The 21,656-nt window shown below is 38.2% G+C and overlaps 1 long non-coding RNA gene across 2 annotated transcripts in view; it reads left to right on the top strand.

Moving 5' to 3' along the window:
* Positions 1 to 21,656, top strand: part of LOC143673990 (uncharacterized) — a 147,744-nt gene that overhangs the window by 1,603 nt on the left and 124,485 nt on the right. For both annotated transcript variants that reach the window (XR_013170817.1, XR_013170815.1), the window contains exon 2: positions 13,787 to 13,832. This is a non-coding gene — a long non-coding RNA (uncharacterized LOC143673990). The remainder of the gene's footprint in view (positions 1 to 13,786; positions 13,833 to 21,656) is intronic.

Raw genomic sequence — 21,656 nt, forward strand, 5'->3', positions numbered from 1 at the left:
ACATCTCCTCAGGTTATCTTTTTTCCCTTTGGCGTTTTCAATTTCCCAGCTCAAATCCTCTGCCGTCAAACAATCTCTATCATGAAAAAATTATTTGAGTAGTTCCTCTCAAATTCAGTGTTTGGAAAAATGGGAGGGCATGTGTATTGGTACAATATTTGTGTGTCAGAATCATCTGAAAGAGCTTTGAAGAAAATCTACATATTGAAAAAAATCTACATATATTCCTCACCTCTCCACCAGGATTCAGAACCAGTGGCTCGAGAGTGTTTTGATCTCTCCCTCCTCGTGGATTCTACTCAGCAAACCCTGCTGGTACTTTGTACTGTTCTCAGATCCAAACTTTTCCTTTTCTTATTACCCCAAATCCAAGTCATCCCTCCATTTAACCATGCAACAAGGATTTATAGAATGTTTTCCATATCAGGCATATGCTAGATGAAGAAAATACAATGATGGAAAAAAAATGCAAAACCAAAACCAAATCCCTGCCCTCCAGGAATTCAGACAATGACAAATAGCAGACATTATAGTTAAATGTGAAGAGTGTTATTAGGGAAAGGTATTTGGATGGTGCTGTAAAGACAGATGAGAGCACAACTAAAATGTTCATGGTTTCTGAACTGAATTGTGAGGCTGAGTATGAGATGGCATATAGGAGACATAATAATGTGGCATAATAGGAAAGTACATGGTTTCGAGACTGACAAGCATATGGATCTAGGCTTTACTACCTGTGGTCTTGGGCAAGATATTAGAATTCCCTACTTTAGTTTCTCCATTTAATATAATGGGGGGGGGGGGGTGAGACTTGCAAAATTCTGGTTTCTAGAGGTCGAAAAAAGGAGAGGGTACCTATATGAGAATCAACCATATCTACAGACAAATGCCCAATTCTAGGGACTATGGAAGGTTGAATTATATACCCCAGCAAAAGGCATTCTTAACCTTAATCCAAGTTCATGTGGTGTAAATTTGACCTTTTAAAATGTTATAAATCAGGGTGTGGTCAGTTGAATCAGGATGGGTCTTAATCCGTATACTAGAAGCCATATAAATAGAATAAACAAGAATCCAGGAGTTACAGGTCACCCAGGTGTCAGAAGCCAGAAGTCAGCAGAAACTGGAGGAGCACATAGGGATGATACTAGGTAACGGGAGGCAGAGATGTAAGCCACAGAAACACAGGATTCCTAGTAGCCGACATCAGAATGCCTCAGACTCTGGGATAAAGTTAGCCTTGCCACGATGTTGATTTTGAACTTCTAGCCTCAATACCATGAACCAATAAATTCCTTTTGTTAAGCTGAAACCAGTTTGTGGTATTTGTGATACCACAGCTTTGCAGTGATGTCAAACTAAAACAGAGACACAGTGGTAACACAAAAAGTCACTAGTGTGCACAAGGCTAAGGATTTCACTGTATAGATAATCTGTAGACTCATTTCAATCTCTTTGAAATATAAATGTGAGACTGGCGATGAGTTAGAAACTGTAGTTTGCACAAGATCACCTGGAAAGATTCTCACTTAGTACTTCTGGGGAGGGTTTCAAGTGTCTGCTTTTTAACATGTATCTCAGGCAAAGGCACAGATGCAGTTGTCCAGAAGTACAGATGTAAAGGTGCCTGGTGAATATGACAGTAAATGCTGAAATTTGGCCCATTCACTCATGAGCCAGATGCCCTGGCTGCATGCATGCCCTGGCCCAGGCTAAAAGGAAGTGTGGCTTTCTCTTTGCACAAAGGCACCGTAGACTCACCAAGTTTTACATCCTGACTGTATTCAATCAGAGGTGGCATCTTTTTCTTCTTTCTGTAGACATAATGATCCTCAGAGATTTCTTGATCCCAAGTTTATTCTGAGTGAAGTGATTTGGGACCACATTTTGAAGACTTACACAATATAAATTTTATAAAAACATCTTTAAATCACATCACTCCTGTGCTCAAAAATATTTGAGCATTTAACCAACTGCCTATACAAAAAGTCCAACCCCCTTAAGTTGGTGTGCTGTTTTGGAGCTGTTATGTACCACATAAAAAGCCATGTTCTCTTAATTCATCTCTGTGGGGGCAGACCTATTTTTGGGTGGGACCTTTTGAATAAGTTGTTTCTATGGAGATGTGACCCAGCCAATTCAAGATGAGTCTTAATCCCCTTGCTTGAGTCTTTTATGAGAAGATAAAAGACATAAAACTCAGAGAGCTCAGAGAAGTTAAGAAAGAAAATGCCCCGGGAGAAGCAAGAAGGAGTCACAGAAGCTGAGAGAAGCATTTTGAAACCAGGATCCAGGAGAGAAGGACCACCAGGAGTCGCCATGTGTGTTCCCATGTGACAGAGGACTGCTGGATGCCAGCAGCCTTTCCTCACAGAACACTGTCTTCCTCATCATGCCTTAATTTGGAGATTTCCAAGGCCTTAGAACTGCATTTGCAAACTAATAAATCCCCATGGAAAAAGCCAACCCATTTCTGCTACATTGCATTCTGACAGCTTTGGCAAACCAAAACAGTTGGTATCCAAGATTCACCATTACCTTAAAACCAGTAGGGTTTAGACAAACCCAAAGTGATTAAAGTGCTACAAAGACCTAAAAATTTATGTAGGTCCTAAAGATTTCTCAAGGATGTACATTTAACGAAGTTTTCTCTGGACTAATATTAAAATTGACAGTCTGAGATATAGTGAAGGTTTGCTAGAATAGTGTGAAAAGAGGCCAAAGAGCAAATAAATAAATGACAGTATTTGTTCTTTTAGTATTTACCTCAGAGGTACTAATGTTAAGGCAAGTATATTTACGTGAGAATCAACACATCATTGAAAATGCAGAAGAGTTAGGTAAATAATATTGTTTACTACCCACAACAAAGTGTATGTTAGGAGAGTCAATCCAGAAGGATAATGACAGAATCCTTATGAAGGTAATAATTTTAACAAATGAGATAGTAGACTATAACATTTATTTTTAGCAGTGTATAAAAGTTTCCCCAAGAATCAGATACCCAATTACCAGTTGGTCTTCACTATAAGAGAAAACTGAAAATTTTAATAGCAATTTAAATGAGAATTCCTGGTAAGGTGGGGCCAAGATGGCGGCTTAGTAAGGTACGTGCGTCTTAGTTCCTCCTCCAAAGCAACCACTAGGTGAACTGAAACAGTGCAGAACAGCTCCCGGGGCCACGACAGGGAATGGACACACAGCGTACCCCAGTCTGGACTGGCTAGTCTGACTGTGAGACATGGCTGCGGTGAGATCCCCGAGCGGTGCGCGATTTCCCGAGCAGCGGCAACTGTGGCGGCCGGAGCTCCTCCCTCCCTCCTTCCCCGGCCAGCTGAGAGTCTCGGAGAGGCAAGTTTCCCAAGCCGAGGTGGCCGGCGCCCCTCTTTTGCGGGCGGCTTCCTGGTCCGGCTACGAGGCTCAGATCAGAGGGCTACCCAAGCCGTGGTGACCCTCCGCTGCGGGCGGCTTCCTGGTCCGGTGGGGAATTCCACAGGCCGCGGAGGCCGGTGACCGACGCCCCTCCCCCGTGGGCGACTTCCTGGTCTGGTGGTGAATTCCCCGGGCCCGCTGCGGCCGGCGACCAGCCACAGGGTCCCCTCAAGCCGCGGCAGCTGATGCCCCCACCACGCGCGGCCCCCCGAACCAACAGAGAGAACTGGATCGGAAATCCCCAGGCCGTGGAGATCGGTGACTGGGGGGAATCCCTTCCAGACACGTGAGACAAACGTGTGCCAAGAGCGCCACCTACTGGGCAGGATCAGAAAAACAGAACCAAGAGATTTCACACCAAAAATCTTTCAACCTTGTTGGGTCTGACACCCAGGGAAATCTGACTAAATGCCCAGACGCCAGCAGCAGAAGATAACGGTCCACGCTCAGAAGATTATGGCCTGGTCAAAGGAACAAACCAATAGTTCAAATGAGATACAGGAGCTGAGACAACTAATGCTGAATATACAAACAGAAATGGAAAACCTCTTCAAAAATGAAATCGATAAATTGAGGGAGGACATGAAGAAGACATGGGCTGAACATAAAGAAGAAATAGAAAAACTGGAAAAACAAATCACAGAACTTATGGAAGTGAAGGATAAAGTAGAAAAGATGGAAAAAACAATGGATACCTACAATGATAGATTTAAAGAGACAGAAGATAGAATTAGTGATTTGGAGGATGGAACATCTGAATTCCAAAAAGAAACAGAAACTATCGGGAAAAGAATGGAAAAATTTGAACAGGGTATCAGGGAACTCAAGGACAATATGAAGCGCACAAATATACATGTTGTGGGTGTCCCAGAAGGAGAAGAGAAGGGAAAAGGAGGAGAAAAACTAATGGAAGAAATTATCACTGAAAATTTCCCAACTCTTATGAAAGACCTAAAATTACAGATCCAAGAAGTGCAGCGCACCCCAAAGAGATTAGACCCAAATAGGCGTTCTCCAAGACACTTACTAGTTAGAATGTCAGAGGTCAAAGAGAAAGAGAGGATTTTGAAAGAGGCAAGAGAAAAACAATCCATCACATACAAGGGAAACCCAATAAGACTATGTGTAGATTTCTCAGCAGAAACCATGGAAGCTAGAAGACAGTGGGATGATATATTTAAATTACTAAAAGAGAAAAACTGCCAACCAAGAATCCTATATCCAGCAAAATTATCCTTCAAAAAGGAGGGAGAAATTAAAACATTCTCAGACAAAAAGTCACTGAGAGAATTTGTGACCAAGAGACCAGCTCTGCAAGAAATACTAAAGGGAGGACTAGAGTCAGATAAAAAAGACAGAAGAGAGAGGTATGGAGAAGAGTGTAGAAAGAAGGAAAATCAGATATGATATATATAATACAAAAGGCAAAATGTTAGAGGAAAATATTATCCAAACAGTAATAACACTAAATGTCAATGGACTGAATTCCCCAATCAAAAGACATAGATTGGCAGAATGGATTAAAAAACAGGATCCTTCTATATGCTGTCTACAGGAAACACATCTTAGACCCAAAGATAAACATAGGTTGAAAGTGAAAGGTTGGGAAAAGATATTTCATGCAAATAACAACCAGAAAAGAGCAGGAGTGGCTATACTAATATCCAACAAATTAGACTTCAAATGTAAAACAGTTAAAAGAGACAAAGAAGGACACCATCTACTAATAAAAGGAACAATTAAACAAGAAGACATAACAATCATAAATATTTACGCACCGAACCAGAATGCCCCAAAATACGTGAGGAATACACTGCAAACACTGAAAAGGGAAATAGACTCATATACAATAATAGTTGGAGACTTCAATTCACCACTCTCATCAATGGACAGAACATCTAGACAGAGGATCAACAAAGAAATAGAGAATCTGAATATTACTATAAATGAGCTAGACTTAACAGACATTTATAGGACATTACATCCCACATCAGCAGGATACACCTTTTTCTCAATTGCTCATGGATCATTCTCAAAGATAGACCATATGCTGGGTCACAAAGCAAGTCTTAACAAATTTAAAAAGATTGAAATCATACACAACACTTTCTCGGATCATAAAGGAATGAAGTTGGAAATCAATAATAGGCGGAGTGCCAGAAAATTCACAAATACGTGGAGGCTCAACAACACACTCCTAAACAAGGAGTGGGTCAAAGAAGAAATTGCTAGAGAAATTAGCAAATACCTCGAGGCGAATGAAAATGAAAACACAACATATCAAAACTTATGGGAGGCAGCAAAGGCAGTGCTAAGAGGGAAATTTATTGCCCTAAATGCCTATATCAGAAAAGAAGAAAAGGCAAAAATGCAGGAATTAACTGTCCACTTGGAAGAACTGGAGAAAGAACAGCAAACTAATCCCAAAGCAAGCAAAAGGAAAGAAATAACAAAGATCAGAGCAGAAATAAATGAAATTGAAAACATGAAAACAATAGAGAAAATCAATAAGGCCAGAAGTTGGTTCTATGAGAAAATCAATAAGATTGATGGGCCCTTATCAAGATTGACAAAAAGAAGAAGAGAGAGGATGCAAATAAATAAGATCAGAAATGGAAGAGGAGACATAACCACTGACCTCACAGAAATAAAGGAGGTAATAACAGGATACTATGAACAACTTTACGCTAATAAATACAACAATTTAGAGGAAATGGATGGGTTCCTGGAAAGATATGAACAACCAACTTTGACTCAAGAAGACATAGATGACCTCAACAAACCAATCACAAGTAAAGAAATTGAATTAGTCATTCAAAAGCTTCTTAAAAAGAAAAGTCCAGGACCAGACGGCTTCACATGTGAATTCTATCAAACATTCCAGAAAGAATTAGTACCAACTCTCCTCAAACTCTTCAAAAAAATCAAAGCAGAGGGAAAACTACCTAATTCATTCTATGAAGCCAACATCACCCTCATACCAAAACCAGGCAAAGATATTACAAAAAAAGAAAACTACAGGCCAATCTCTCTAATGAATATAGATGCAAAAATCCTCAATAAAATTCTAGCAAATCGTATCCAACAACACATTAAAAGAATTATACATCATGACCAAGTAGGATTCATCCCAGGTATGCAAGGATGGTTCAACATAAGAAAATCAATTAATGTAATACACCATATCAACAAATCAAAGCAGAAAAATCATATGATCATCTCAATTGATGCAGAGAAGGCATTTGACAAGATTCAACATCCTTTCCTGTTGAAAACACTTCAAAGGATAGGAATACAAGGGAACTTCCTTAAAATGATAGAGGGAATATATGAAAAACCCACAGCTAATATCATCCTCAATGGGGAAAAATTGAAAACTTTCCCCCTAAGATCAGGAACAAGACAAGGATGTCCACTATCACCAGTATTATTCAACATTGTGTTGGAGGTTTTAGCCAGAGCAATTAGACAAGAAAAAGAAATACAAGGCATCAAAATTGGAAAGGAAGAAGTAAAACTATCACTGTTTGCAGATGATATGATACTATATGTCGAAAACCCGGAAAAATCCACAACAAAACTACTAGAGCTAATAAATGAATACAGCAAAGTAGCAGGTTACAAGATCAACATTCAAAAATCTGTAGCATTTCTATACACTAGCAATGAACAAGCAGAGGGGGAAATCAAGAAACGAATCCCATTTACAATTGCAACTAAAAGAATAAAATACCTAGGAATAAATTTAACTAAAGAGACAAAAAACCTATATAAAGAAAACTACAAAAAACTGTTAAAAGAAATCACAGAAGACCTAAATAGATGGAAGGGCATACCGTGTTCATGGATTGGAAGACTAAATATAGTTAAGATGTCAATCCTACCTAAATTGATTTACAGATTCAATGCAATACCAATCAAAATCCCAACAACTTATTTTTCAGAAATAGAAAAACCAATAAGCAAATTTATCTGGAAGGGCAGGGTGCCCCGAATTGCTAAAAACATCTTGAGGAAAAAAAACGAAGCTGGAGGTCTTGCACTGCCTGACTTTAAGGCATATTATGAAGCCACAGTGGTCAAAACAGCATGGTATTGGCATAAAGATAGATATATCGACCAATGGAATCGAATAGAGTGCTCAGATATAGACCCTCTCATCTATGGACATTTGATCTTTGATAAGGCAGTCAAGCCAACTCACCTGGGACAGAACAGTCTCTTCAATAAATGGTGCCTAGAGAACTGGATATCCATATGCAAAAGAATGAAAGAAGACCCATATCTCACACCCTACACAAAAGTTAACTCAAAATGGATCAAAGATCTAAACATTAGGTCTAAGATCATAAAACAGAGGAAAATGTAGGGAGATATCTTATGAATCTTACAATTGGAGGCAGTTTTATGGACCTTAAACCTAAAGCAAGAGCACTGAAGAAGGAAATAAATAAATGGGAGCTCCTCAAAATTAAACACTTTTGTGCATCAAAGAACTTCATCAAGAAAGTAGAAAGACAGCCTACACAATGGGAAACAATATTTGGAAACAACATATCAGATAAAGGTCTAGTATCCAGAATTTATAAAGAGATTGTTCAACTCAACAACAAAAAGACACAGCCAACCCAATTACAAAATGGGAAAAAGACTTGAATAGACACCTCTCAGAGGAGGAAATACAAATGGCCAAAAGGCACATGAAGAGATGCTCAATGTCCCTGGCCATTAGAGAAATGCAAATCAAAACCACAATGAGATATCATCTCACACCCACCAGAATGGCCATTATCAACAAAACAGAAAATGACAAGTGCTGGAGAGGATGCGGAGAAAGAGGCACACTTATCCACTGTTGGTGGGAATGTCAAATGGTGCAACCACTGTGGAAGGCAGTTTGGCGGTTCCTCAAAAAGCTGAATATAGAATTGCCATACGACCCAGCAATACCATTGCTGGGAATCTATTCAAAGGAATTAAGGGCAAAAACTGAAACGGACATTTGCACACCAATGTTTATAGCAGCGTTATTTACAATTGCAAAGAGATGGAAACAGCCAAAATGTCCATCAACAGACGAGTGGCTAAACAAACTGTGGTATATACATACGATGGAATATTGTGCAGCTTTAAGACAGGATAAACTTATGAAGCATGTAATAACGTGGATGGACCTAGAGAACATTATGCTGAGTGAGTCTAGCCAAAAACTAAAAGACAAATACTGTATGGTCCCAATGATGTGAATCGACACTCGAGAATAAACTTGGAATATGTCATTGGTAACAGAGTCCAGCAGGAGTTAGAAACAGGGTAAGATAATGGGTAATTGGAGCTGATGGGATACAGACTGTGCAACAGGACTAGATACAAAAACTCAAAAATGGACAGCACAATAATACCTCATTGTAAAGTAATCATGTTAAAACACTGAATGAAGCTGCATCCGAGCTATAGGTTTTTGTTTTGTTTTGTTTTGTTCTTACTATTATTACATTTATTTTTTTTCCTCTATATTAACATTCTATATCTTTTTCGGTTGTGTTGCTAGTTCTTCTAAACCGATGCAAATGTACTAAGAAACGATGATCATGGATCTATGTGATGATGTTAAGAATTACTGATTGCATATGTAGAACGGTATGATTTCTAAATGTTGGGTTAATTTCTTTTTTTCCGTTAATTAATAATAAAAAAAAAAAAAGAATTCCTGGTAACGGAAAGACATACTCAGGTGCATTGGGGGAATTGTTTCAGTCTCTGTTTCTTCATTCATGCTCTGGTTTCAGAATTTAATGAAGAGATGATCAAGGAAGATTGAAAAAAATGATGGAATATGGAATGGCATAATGAGTGGAAGGTTTTGCACATGAAGATCATAGTGGGGAGATGCCTCTTTAACTTTCTGATACATAGTTTATTTGGCACCTTTGTCAAGGAGCCATCACTCCCTGTCTGTTATGCATCTGGCCATGGTGTCTGTAGCCAGTATTCTGGCGAATTCTTATCCTGCCTAAAATAGAGCCAACACAATTGGTTCTGTTTCAAAGCTTGTCACTACTTGATTTCTGTGTGTGGCTTGATAGATACTGGAGGTTTTTTTCTAGCATGTACTGTAATATGGGTGTTGAGTGCCCCTGCATAGGTAAATCTCCTTCCATACTCATCATAGGAAAAATGCCTCTCCCTTCTGTGATGGCACAGATGGGTCTTCAAACTTCCCTTCTATAAGAAACCTTTGCTACTTTCAGGACACAAAAAAGCCTTCTCCCTACTGTGCTTACACAAATGGCCCTTCAAACTTACCCTTACTCGGTAGCTCTTGACACATTCTGGACATTGGAAAGGCTTTTTCTGCTATGAACTTGAGTTTGGTCTGCAAGCCAGTAAAAGTTTTGCCACACTTGACACAAAAGAATGGCTTTGCTCAACTCTGCTGGAGTAGGTGGTTTTTCAAATTCCCTTTGAAATGGAGTCTTTTATCGCACTCAGGACAGTGGTGAATTTCTCCCCACTATGGACTCCTGTGTTCAGTGAACTGAGACTACTGAGTGACACGAGAAGGGCTTTTTCCTTCTGAGATATCTCAGGCATTTAGTGATATGTGACCACTGGGTGAAGTTCCTGTTCTACTCAACACAGGAGAATGGCTTTCCTTTGCTGTGGACTCTGACTTATTCAGTGAGCCTACACTGCTGAGGAAAGATGTTCTTGCATTTATCACAGAATTCTTGTTGCCTCTTATGGATTCTGGTATGGCCAGTGATTAACATTAGAGGGCTGGCTAAATCTCTTGTCACACTCCCCAAAGGAGAATGGCTTCTCTTCACTGTGAATTTCATTGTGTTGCGTGAGGTAAAATGCTTGCTCAGTAAAGTGCCTGTCACACCTGACAGGAGAATGACTTCTCATTGTGTGACCACTGGTGGCCCTTCATGGCAGTTTCCAAGAGATGCTCTTATCACACTCAGTACACTGGAAAGCCTTCATCCCATTGTGCTGAAACAGAGGGTATTTTAGGCTTCTCTTTAGGCAAACTTTTATTATACTTAGGACACTGTAAGACTGTCTGATGTTTTCAGTGAGTTTGGTCTTGTGGTAAATTCACAGTCATTACAAGAAAACAGCTTCTCTTCTTCTAGTTTGCTAGCTGCCAGAATGCAACACACCAGAGATGGACTGGCTTTTAATGGAAGGGAATTTATTTTGTTAGTTCTTCAGAGGAAAGGCAGCTAATTTTCAACTGAGGTTCTTTCTTACGTGGGAAGGCACAGGGTGATCTCTTGTGGCCTTCTCTCCAGGCCTGTGGGTTCCAGCAACTTTCCCTGAGGTGATTTCTTTTGCACCTCCAAAGGCCTGGGATGAGCCTCAAGTGCTGAGGTTAGGTATGTTGAGCTGCTTGGGCTATGCTACATTGAGCTCTCTCATTTAAGCACCAGCCAATTAAACCAGACATCATTCATTACAGCAGGTACACCTCTTAGCTGACTGCAGATGTAATGAGCAACAGATGAGGTTCACGTACCATTGGCTCATGTCCACAGCAAAAGAACTAGGAATTTTCACCTGGCCAAGTTGCCAACTGAATCTAACTACCACACTTCTCTGATATATCCTCTGATGAGCCTTCATGGTAGTCTTACAAGAAAAGCTTTGGTCACACTCTGGACAACGGAGGTGCTTCTTGCCACTGTTCTGGCAAAGATGACCTTCAAACTTCTCTTCAGGGGGAAGCTTCTGACACACTCTGAACATTGGACAGTCTTTTCCACAGTGTGCACCCTGATGTGTTCAGTAATCTTGCTCTGCTGGGTGAAACCCTTGCCACGCTTTACGCAGGAAAATGGTTTTTCTCTTTTGTGCAAATACGGACGCTTCTTCAAAGTGACTTTATACTGGAAGGTCTTGTTATATTCAGGGCAGTGGAAGGGCCATTGCCCTGTGTGAAGAAGATGGTGAGTGATCAGGCTCCACTTCACTTAGTAGCTCTTCTCATACTCACTGTACTGGAAATGCTTCTTCTTGCACAAGATTATCTGGTTCCACCTGAGTTCAGATTTCCTTTTTAAAATGAATTTTGTACTTTGGATATTTAGATGGCTGATTCTGGGAGTTGCTCTTTTTTTTTGCTTTACCAAGTCACTCTTCACATGGGAGAATTTCTTATAGACAAAGCAGGAATAAAATCTCTTCCCTGGTGGAATTTTCTGGTGATTTGAGATGCCTATAGGTACATTCCATGGGTATTTCTTGTTCTGATAAGATGTCATAATGGTGAGTTTTAAATTTAGAATCTTTGTGGTTTTTTTTAGACTTTTTTATTATAAGATGGCTATTTGATCTGATAAAGAGAACATCTTTCTTCTCTTCCCTGTTAAGAAACAATATAATTCCTGTTTTTGTAGACCATTTAAATGGTATTGCTCCCTTTTGTACTAAGAGTTCCTTTGTCATCTGGAGAGGAAAAGATCATCAATGATAAGTCTACTCTATAGTGGGGTTAAAAGCACTGTCCTCATGTCATTAAAAAAGTGGGAATGGGAGTCCCATTGATCTGAATGACTCTGTAAATGTGTCTCTTATAGTTAAATTTTTTTTTCTTTCTATTAATGTTTTAATTCTTATTCTGTTGTCTTTTTATTTCTTTTTCTAAATCGATGCAAATGTCTTATAGTTAAATTTAAATGTTATGTGCAAATAATTTCATGTGTTAAGAAATGGTTCTGCATTAAAAAAAATGCAGGTAAACACATCTTATGAACCTACAGTGATCTTTAGAGAGTAAGTAGAAGTTGAGTTACATAGAATATAACTGTCCTATTATAACTGTTCATTAAATATGAAGGGAGAAATAGATCCCTCTTGAGGGGACTCAACATACCCCTCTCACCAATAAGTAGAACATCTGTACAGAAGATCAACAAGGAAATAGAGAGCTTAGATAATATGATAAATGAACTAGAACCAGCAGACATATAGAGAACCTTGCACCCCGAACAGCAGGATATACATTCTTTTCTAGTGCACATGGAACATTCTCCAGGAGAGACGACATATTGGGTCAAAAAAAAAGTCTTAATACATTTAGAAACATTGAAATTGTACAAAGCATCTTCTCTGGCCATAATGGAATGAAGCTGGAAATCAATAACAGGCAAAGAACTGGAAAATCCACAAGTACTTGAAAGTTAAATAACACTCTCCTAAACAATCAGTGGGTCAAACAAGAAACTGCAAGGGAAATCAGTAAATCTCTTGACATGAATGCAAATAAAAGCACAACATATCAAAACTTATAGGCTGCAGCAAAGCCAATACTGAGAGGGAAATTTATAGCCCTAAATACTTACATTAAAAAAGAGGAAAAAGTTAAATCAAAGACTTAACTGAACACCTGGAGGAAGTAGAGAACCAACATCAAACTAATCCTAAAGCAAGCAGAAGGAAAGAAATAAAAAAAAAATTAGGGCAGAAATAAATGAAATTGAGCACCAAAAAAGAGAATCAATAAAATGAAAAGTCAGTTTTTTTTAGATCATAAAAATGAGAAACCCTCAGCTATACTGACTAAGCGAAAAAGAAGATGCAAATAAACATCATAAATGAGAGGGAAGTCATTATCATTGACCCCCTAGAAATAAAAAAGTTCATAAGAGATTATTATGAGCACCTGCATGCCAACAAATAGGACAATCTAGATGAAATGGGCATGATCATCTTAATTGGTTCAGAAGAGGCATTTGACAAAATTCATTATCCTTTTTTGATCAAAACACTTCAAAAGATAGAAATAGAGGAAAACTTCCTCAACATAATAGAAGGCATACACGGAAAAACCCACTGGTAACATCATATTCAATGGTGAAAGAATGGAAGTTTTCCCTTTAAGATGTGAAACAAGACAAGGCGACCTATTGTTATTAACCATTGTGCTAGAAGTTCTAACTAGAGAATTAGCAAGAAAAAGAAATAAAAGGCATCCAAATTGAAAAGGAAGACATGAATTTTTCACTCTTTGCAAATGGCACGATCCATATTTAGAGAGTCCTGAAAAACTACAACACAGCCACTAGAGCTAATAAATGAGTTCTACAAATTGGCAGGATACACAGCCAATATGAAAAAATCAATAGTGTTTCTATACACTATACACCATTACTACTTGATGTTTTCTAAATGATTTTGTTGTACATCTACAACTTCTCTAATAAAAGATTAAATAAAAAAACAAATAAATAAATGACAAGGGAAAAATTCCCTTCCAGGTTCCTTCCTTGCCACAGCATAAAGTCAAACCCTTTAGTTGACATTCCTGGGCTGAGATAATCTAATACAAACTCATATTTTCCTCTAGGTCCCAAGACCAACATTCAGCTAAATGCAGATCAGAGTCTTCCCAGGTCAGTGTTTTCTAAATATAATAGACTATTCCATATTTGAGCCTTGGCCCATGTTGTACAGTATGACTCCTATTTATTGCTCTTTGCCAAATCAAATTTACCCATTCTTTGCAATATAAATACTATTTCTCTAAAAGTACTCCTCACATATTGCTATCTTTCCTCAATTCTTTCTCCTCTAAATCCCTATAGCACTTAGTACCACTGCCACTTATTGTTTTATTTAATTGCATGCAGTCTTATTTTATAATTGACTAATTCAATAGCTCAATATAATTGACTAATTTAACTGTGTCATGTCAGGGAGACAGTAAAATCCAAGAGGTTAGAGATTATTTTATACACACACACACACACACACACACTCACAAACACACCTTTCTGTTCCTAGGCCTAAATAATACCCTACATAGTCCTATGAACATGGTGGACACTCAATAATGGTTAGTTGATTAAGTTTTATAGACAGTGATAATGAAATAAAATCCGTGTTAATTCCTTTATCTTCCTGATGGAACTTGTAATGCATTCCCCAAGTATATGCTCCTCAGCCCATTTTTAATGTTTAGATTCGTATTTGTTCAAGAAATATGATCACACAGTTAAGATATAATTTTGAATGCAGTGTTTTTCTTTTAATATAACAATTTTCTGTGCTATGAGGAACTATTTATAACGATTTTTTTAAAAGACTGCAAACATTCCACTCATTGAACCCACCGGTTATTTAATCATTCCTCTCCACTTAAGACACTATTCGTTATTATAAATGACAGTAAAGTTGTAGCACAGTTGGAGATATTGTGGGACCAGTTAACTGGCTAGAAGCACAGTACCTATCCCTCCCTACATTAATTCCAGATCCCTGCTATGTCTGAGATCTCTAGATACCCTTTTTCATATTGGAAGGGTCTGTCACTATTATGGGGTAGGGAGAAGGAACTATCTAATGTTTTGGAGAGGCTGGGCTAGGTTTCGGGATTTATCTGGACCAGAGACCCTTCTGGAGGTTGTATGTTTCTGCAAAGTTGCTCTAGTGTTTAGAACCCTCCTGGAATCTTATGTATCACCCTAGGTATTCTTTAGGATTGGCTGGAATGATCCTGGTTGGGGATTGGCAGGTTATGATAGGTAGCAAGGTCTACCTGAAGCTTGCATAAGAGCAACCTCCAGAGTAGCCTCTCAACTCTACTTGAGCTCTCTCTGCCACTGATACTTTATTAATTACTGTTGCTGACAGGGCGACGTGGAATTAAGACAGACACAGATTTCTGAAAATGGGAGCAGGGGACTCTTGAACTAGAGCCAAGAGCCCTTTGCAAGTTTTGCTCCAGCTGTTTGTTAGCAGTTACCTCAAAAGGCAGGAGGAAATAGCATCAAGTTAATCTTTAATGTTAATTGCAATTACGCCAATATGTAAAATACAAGAAAATGCAAAACCTTTTAAGCTAAATTGTTTGTCTGTGAAATCTCTTCAAAGAATAGCACATTCTAGCCCCCAGCCCTTTTACTCTTCAAAGCTTCCTTGTAGGACATGAGCCGCCTGTGGTGTTATACAAGAGCTACGTGACCCAGTGTTCCGGGTCACTATCTCAGGGTTTAGCCTGAAGGTCAAAAGGTCTGTTTCCCACAATTACACTTCTTTTCCCCACTTTGGTCAGGTTGGAATTGTTGATTCCACGGTGTCAGGTCAGAATTCATCCCTGGAGAGTCATCACCCACACCACCAGGGAGACTTTCAGCCCTGGATGTCATGTCCCACGTAGGGGGAAGGGCAATGATTTCAATTGCAGGGTTGGATTTAGAGAGACTGAGGTCACATCTGAGCAACAACAGAGGTCCTCCAGAAGTAACTCTTAGGCACACCTATAGGTAGTCTAAGCTTCTCCATTACCTGCATAAACTTCACAAGAGTAAGCCTCATGATCAAGGGCATGGTCTATTGATTTGGATGTCCCTAAAGTTTGACACAATATCAGGGGATTCCCTGATGGTAAGGTTTAATAGTTCCATAGTCTTTCTCCCCTCCCTTAGGTGACTTTGCCAATACTTTTTGATTATCTGCTTAATATGCTCTAGGATGTTTCCAGGCATTACAACAATCTATGCAGGATTAAAGGACCTCTTTCTTATTCTGTGCTCCCTGTGTTTCAATTGTTCATATGAGCTATACAGATAGATTGAATTAAATTGTGCACTACAGCAAATTTCAGTTCCAAATCAAATAAACATTTCTTCCATTGGTCTCAAAGAGTATGTATGGTTCTAAAATATAGACACTGTCTTCCTTAGTCCTGTGTTCTGAATTACTTTAACCCTAACCTGTTTGGCTTCATTCTTATCTCTAAACATCAGATTATATATGTAAAAGAGCTTCTCAAAATCCAGAAATAGTAATCACCATTCCGGACTTAATGTGTCTGCTCTAAAAGCTTACAATCTAGGCCACTGTTTTCTTATAAGCATTTTCTAAAGGTGACCATACCATACTTATTATTTTGTTTCTGTCTTATTTTGTCTCACCAAATGTCCCACATGTTCATTCACATCATTGCATGCCTCACAACTTTGTTCCTTTTTGTAGCAGCAAAACCTTTGTTCATAAGTATACATCATCGTTCGTCAATCTACTTCTCCATCAGTGCATCCTTCAGTCACCTGCATTCATCAGGCATCATGCAGAGGGCCCAAAGTCCACAGTCCATCAACATTCTCAATTTTAGATAATTCAATTGTTTCCAAGAGACAGAAAACCCATAAACACACCCTCACCAAATAGGAAATGTATACCTCCTCTTAACTCTGTCCCTCACCCAATTCTTTACCTCTGCTGTTGCTGCGGTTGTGCTGATGGTTTCCTTTTGAACATAGATCATAGCATGCAATAGCAGTTTTCCTCCTGTACCCTGGACTTAAGCACTCTTTATGCAAGAATCATATCTTTGAAGTAATTCTTACAAGAACTCATTCACATTTCTAGTGTGAATTCGTGACACGTAGGTCTATACAACCCCTTTCAATCTTGTTCATTTTCAATATGGTAATATTACTTCTAGACCCACCAGAGAATCACCTTTGCCTCTATCTATTCCATTACGTTGGAGTTCAACCTCATTAGCTAATGGTTCACCCATCTCTAGCTTCTATATATCTCTGAGTCTCCTATATTCTGTATTATAAGACTCTTGATTATACCTTTATGCTGGTCATAAAAGTGGAATCATATAGTATCTGTTCTTTTGTGTCTGCTTAATTTCACTCAGCATATGTCCTCAAAGCTCATCTGTCTTGTCATATGCTTCAGGACATCACTTTGTCTTACTACTGCCTAATATTCCATCGTATGTATATGTCACATTTTCTTGATCCACTCATCTGTTGATGGGCATTTGTATTGTTTCCATCTTTTTGTGATTGTGAATAATGCTGCTATAAACATCAGTGTGTAAATGCCTGTTTGTGTTGTTGCTTTCAGCTCTTTTGGGTATATACCAAGTAGTGCTATTGCTGGGTCATAGGACAACTTGATATTTAGTTTCCCTAAAACCACCAAGCAGTCTTCCATAGTGGCTGCGCAATTATATACTCCCACCAGCAGTGCATAAATGACCCAGTTTCTCCACATCTTCTCCAACATTTGTAGTTTCTGTTTGTTTAGTATCAGCCATTCTTTTAGGTGTGAGGTGGTATCTCATTGTAGTCTTGATCTGCATTTCCCTTATAGCCAGTGAAAATGATCATCTCTTTATGTGCTTTTGAGCCATCTGTATTTACTCTTCAGAAAAATGCATATTCATTATATTTAGCCCGTTTTATAATTGGATTGTTTGTGCTTTTGTTGTTGAGTTGTATGATTTCTTCGTATATACAGGAAATCAAATTTTTCTTTGATGTGTGATTTCCAAATATTTTTCTCCCATTGAGTTGTCTGCCTCTTCACCTTTTTGACAAAGTCTTTTGAGGTGCAGAAGCATTTGATTTTGAGGGGTTCCCATTTATCCATTTTTTCTTTTGTTGCTTGTGCTTTGGGTGTAAAGTTTAGGAAGCTACCTCCTATTACTAGGTCTTGAAAATGTTTCCCTACATTTTCTTCTAGAAGCTTTATGGTGCTAGTTCTTATATTTAGGAGTTTGATCCACTTTGAGTTAATTTTTGTATAGGGTGTAAGATAGGTGTCCTCTTTCATTCTCTTGACTATTGATATCCAGTTCTTCCATGCCCACTCATTGAAAAGACTATTTTGTTCCAGTTGAGAGGATTTGGGGGCTTTGTCAAAAATCAATTGACCATAGATTCGGTGGTCTATTTCTACACTCTCCATTCAATTCCATTGGTTAATACATCTGTCTTTGTGCCAGTACCATGCTGTTTTAACCACTGTAGCTTTATAATAGTTTTTAAAGTCAGGGAGTGTTAATCCTCCCACTTCATTATTCTTATTTAGGATGCTTTTAGCTATTTGGGCTCTCTTTCCCTTCCAGATGAATTTGGTAGTTAGCTTTTCCAAATCTTAAAAATAGGTTGTTGGAATTTTAATTGGTATTGTGTTGAACCTATAGATCAATTTGGGGAGAATTGACATCTTAACTATATTTAGCCTTCCTATCCATGAGCAGGGAACATCTTTCCACCTATTTAAATCTGCTTTGATTTCTTTTAGCGATATTATGTATTTTCTGTGTACAAATCCTTTATGTCCCTAGTTAAGTTCATTTCCTAAATTTTTAAAAATAATTTTTATTAATTAAAAAATTACAAGAATGAAATGCAAACATTCTCAGTATATGCTCATTCTGTTCTACATATATAATCAGTAATTCACAATATCATCACAGTTGCATATTTATCATCATGATCATTCCTTAGAACATTTGCATCAATTCAGAAAAAAAATAAAATGACAACAGAAAAATAAAACAAAAGCAGAAAAAGAAAAGAAAAATTACACACCATACCCCTTACTCCTCCCTTTCACTGATCACTAGCATTTCAAACTAAATTTATTTTAACATTTGTTCCCCCTATTATTTATTTTTATTCCATATATTCTACTCGTCTGTTGACAAGGTAGATAAAAGTAGCATCAGACACAAGGTTTTCACGATCACACAGTCACATTGTGAAAGCTAGATCATTATGTAATCATTTCAAGAAACATGGCTACTGGAACACAGGTCTACATTTCCAGGAAGTTCTCTCAAGCCTCTCCATTACATCTTGACTAACAAGGTGATATCTACTTAATGTGTAAGAATAACCTCCAGGATAACCTCTCAACCCTGTTTGGAATCTCTCAGCCATTGACACTTTGTCTCATTTCATTTTTCCCCCTTTTGGTCAAGAAGGTTTTCTCAATCCCTTGATGCTGAGTCTCAGCTCATTCTAGGATTTCTGTCCCACATTGCCAGGAAGGTCCACATCCATGGAAGTCATGTCCCACATAGACAGGGGGAGGGTGATGAGTTTGCTTGAGACCGAGGCCACATCTGAGCAACAAAACAGGTTCTCTTGGGGGTGACTTTTAGGCCTAATTTTAAGTAGGCTTGACCTATCCTTTGTGGGGTTAAGTTTCATATGAACAAACCCAAAGACTGTGGGGCTCAGCCTATAGCTTTGGTTGTCCACACTGCTTGTGAGAATATCAAGAATTCAACTTGGGGAGGTTGAATTTTCCCCTGTTCTCACTATTCCCTAAAGGGGACTTTGCAAATACGTTTCCACTCACTGATCAAATCACTCTGGGATTCATTGGGGCATCACTCTGAACAAACTAACAAAATCTCATGTCCTACCCAAGGTCCCAAATATTTATGTTGTTCAACCAACTATCTACATAAGTTATATTAGGAGATGCACTGGTCAAAATATAAATTTTGTACCAAATAAACATTTTTTGCTTTAGTCTCACACATAGGTTAAAATTTTAAAATATTAATCACCATCTATTTTCAGCACCCTGCAGTAATGACATTCCTTTGTTCTTCCTCATGCAAAAACATTTTTAAAATTTGTGCATTTAGTCACTATTGTTATACACTCTAAGCATTCCTAGATTATACCATCTCAATCTTTATCTTCTATCTTTCTTTCTGATTTCATTTATGCCCCCAGCCCTCCTCCCTCTATCATTCTCATATTCAGCTTCATTCAATGTTTTAACATAATTGTATTACAGTTAGGTAGTATTGTGCTGTCCATTTCTGAGTTTTTATATTAAGTCCTGTTCCACAATCTGTATCCCTTCAGCTCCAGTTACCCAATATCTTACCCTATTTCTATCTCCTGATGGTCTCTGTTACCAACGAAATATTTCAAGTTTATTCCCTAATGTCAGTTCATATCAGTAAGACCATACAGTATTTGTCCTTTTGTTTTTGGCTAATCACACTCAGCATAATGTCCTTAAGGTCCATCCATGTTGTTACATACTTCATAACTTTATTCTGTCTTAAAGCTGCATAATATTCCATTGTATGTATATACCACAGTTTGTTTAGTCACCCGTCCGTTGATGGACATTTTGGCTGTTTCCATCTCCTGGTAATTGTAAGTAATGCTGCTATAAACAGTGGTGTGCAAATGTCCGTTTGTGTCCTTGCCCTCATGTCCTTTGAGTAGAGACAGCATATAGATGGATCCTGTTTTTTAATCCATTCTGCCAGTGTATGTCTTTGGATTGGGGAGTTTAATCCGTTAACATTTAGTGTTATTACTGCACGGGTAGTACTTTTTCTACTATTTTGCCTTCTGGATTTTATATGTCATATCTAATTTTCCTTCTTTTTACCTTTACTCATAGTCTTCCTTTCTACACTCTTCTCTACACCTCTCTCTTCTGTCTTTTCGTATCTCTCTCTAGTGCTCCCTTTAGTATTTCTTGCAGAGCTGGTCTCTTGGTCACAAATACTTTCAGTGATTTTTTTGTCAAAATGTTTTAATTTCTCCCTCATTTTTGAAGGACATTTTTGCTGGATATAGAATTCTTGGTTGGCAGTTTTTCTCTTTTAGTAATTTAAATATATCATCCCACTGTCTTCTCACCTCTATGATTTCTGCTGAGAGATCTACGCATAGTTTTATTGGGCTTCCCGTGTATGTGATGGATTGTTTTTCTCTTGCTGCTTTCAAGGTTCTCTCTTTCTCTTTGACTTCTGACATTCTGATTAGTAAATGTCTTGGTGTATGTCTATTTGGATCTATTCTCTTTGGGGTACGCTGCACTTCTTGGATCTGTAATTTTAAGTCTTTCATAAGAGTTGGGAAATTTTCAATGATGATTTCCTCATTTAGTTTTTCTACTCCTTTTCCCTTCTCCTCTCCTTCTGGGACACCCACAACACGTATATTTGTGTGCTTCATAGTGTCTTTCAGTTCCCTGAGTCCTGCTCATATTTTTCCATTTTTTCCCCTATATTTTCTTTTTCTTGCCGAATTTCAGCTGTTCCATCCTCCAGTTCACAAATCCTATGTTCTGTCTCTCGAAATCTACCATTGTAGGTTTCCATTGTTTTTTCATCTCTTCTACTGTGCCTTTCATTCCCATAAGTTCTGTGATTTGTTTTTTCAGACTTTCAATTTCTTCTTTTTGTTCATTCTTTGCCTTCTTTATATCCTCCCTCAATTCATTGATTTGGTTTTTGATGAGGTTTTCCATGTCTGTTCGTATGTTCTGAATTAATTGTTTCAGCTCCTGCATCTCATTTGAATTGTTGGCTTGTTCCTTTGACTGGGCCATATCTTCAGTTTTCCTAGTATGATTTGTTATTTTTTGCTGGCGTCTAGGCATTTAATTACCTTAATTAGTTTATTCTGGAGATTGCTTTC

The sequence above is a fragment of the Tamandua tetradactyla genome, chromosome 1, assembly GCF_023851605.1.
Source record: "Tamandua tetradactyla isolate mTamTet1 chromosome 1, mTamTet1.pri, whole genome shotgun sequence".
Lineage (NCBI taxonomy): Eukaryota > Metazoa > Chordata > Mammalia > Pilosa > Myrmecophagidae > Tamandua > Tamandua tetradactyla.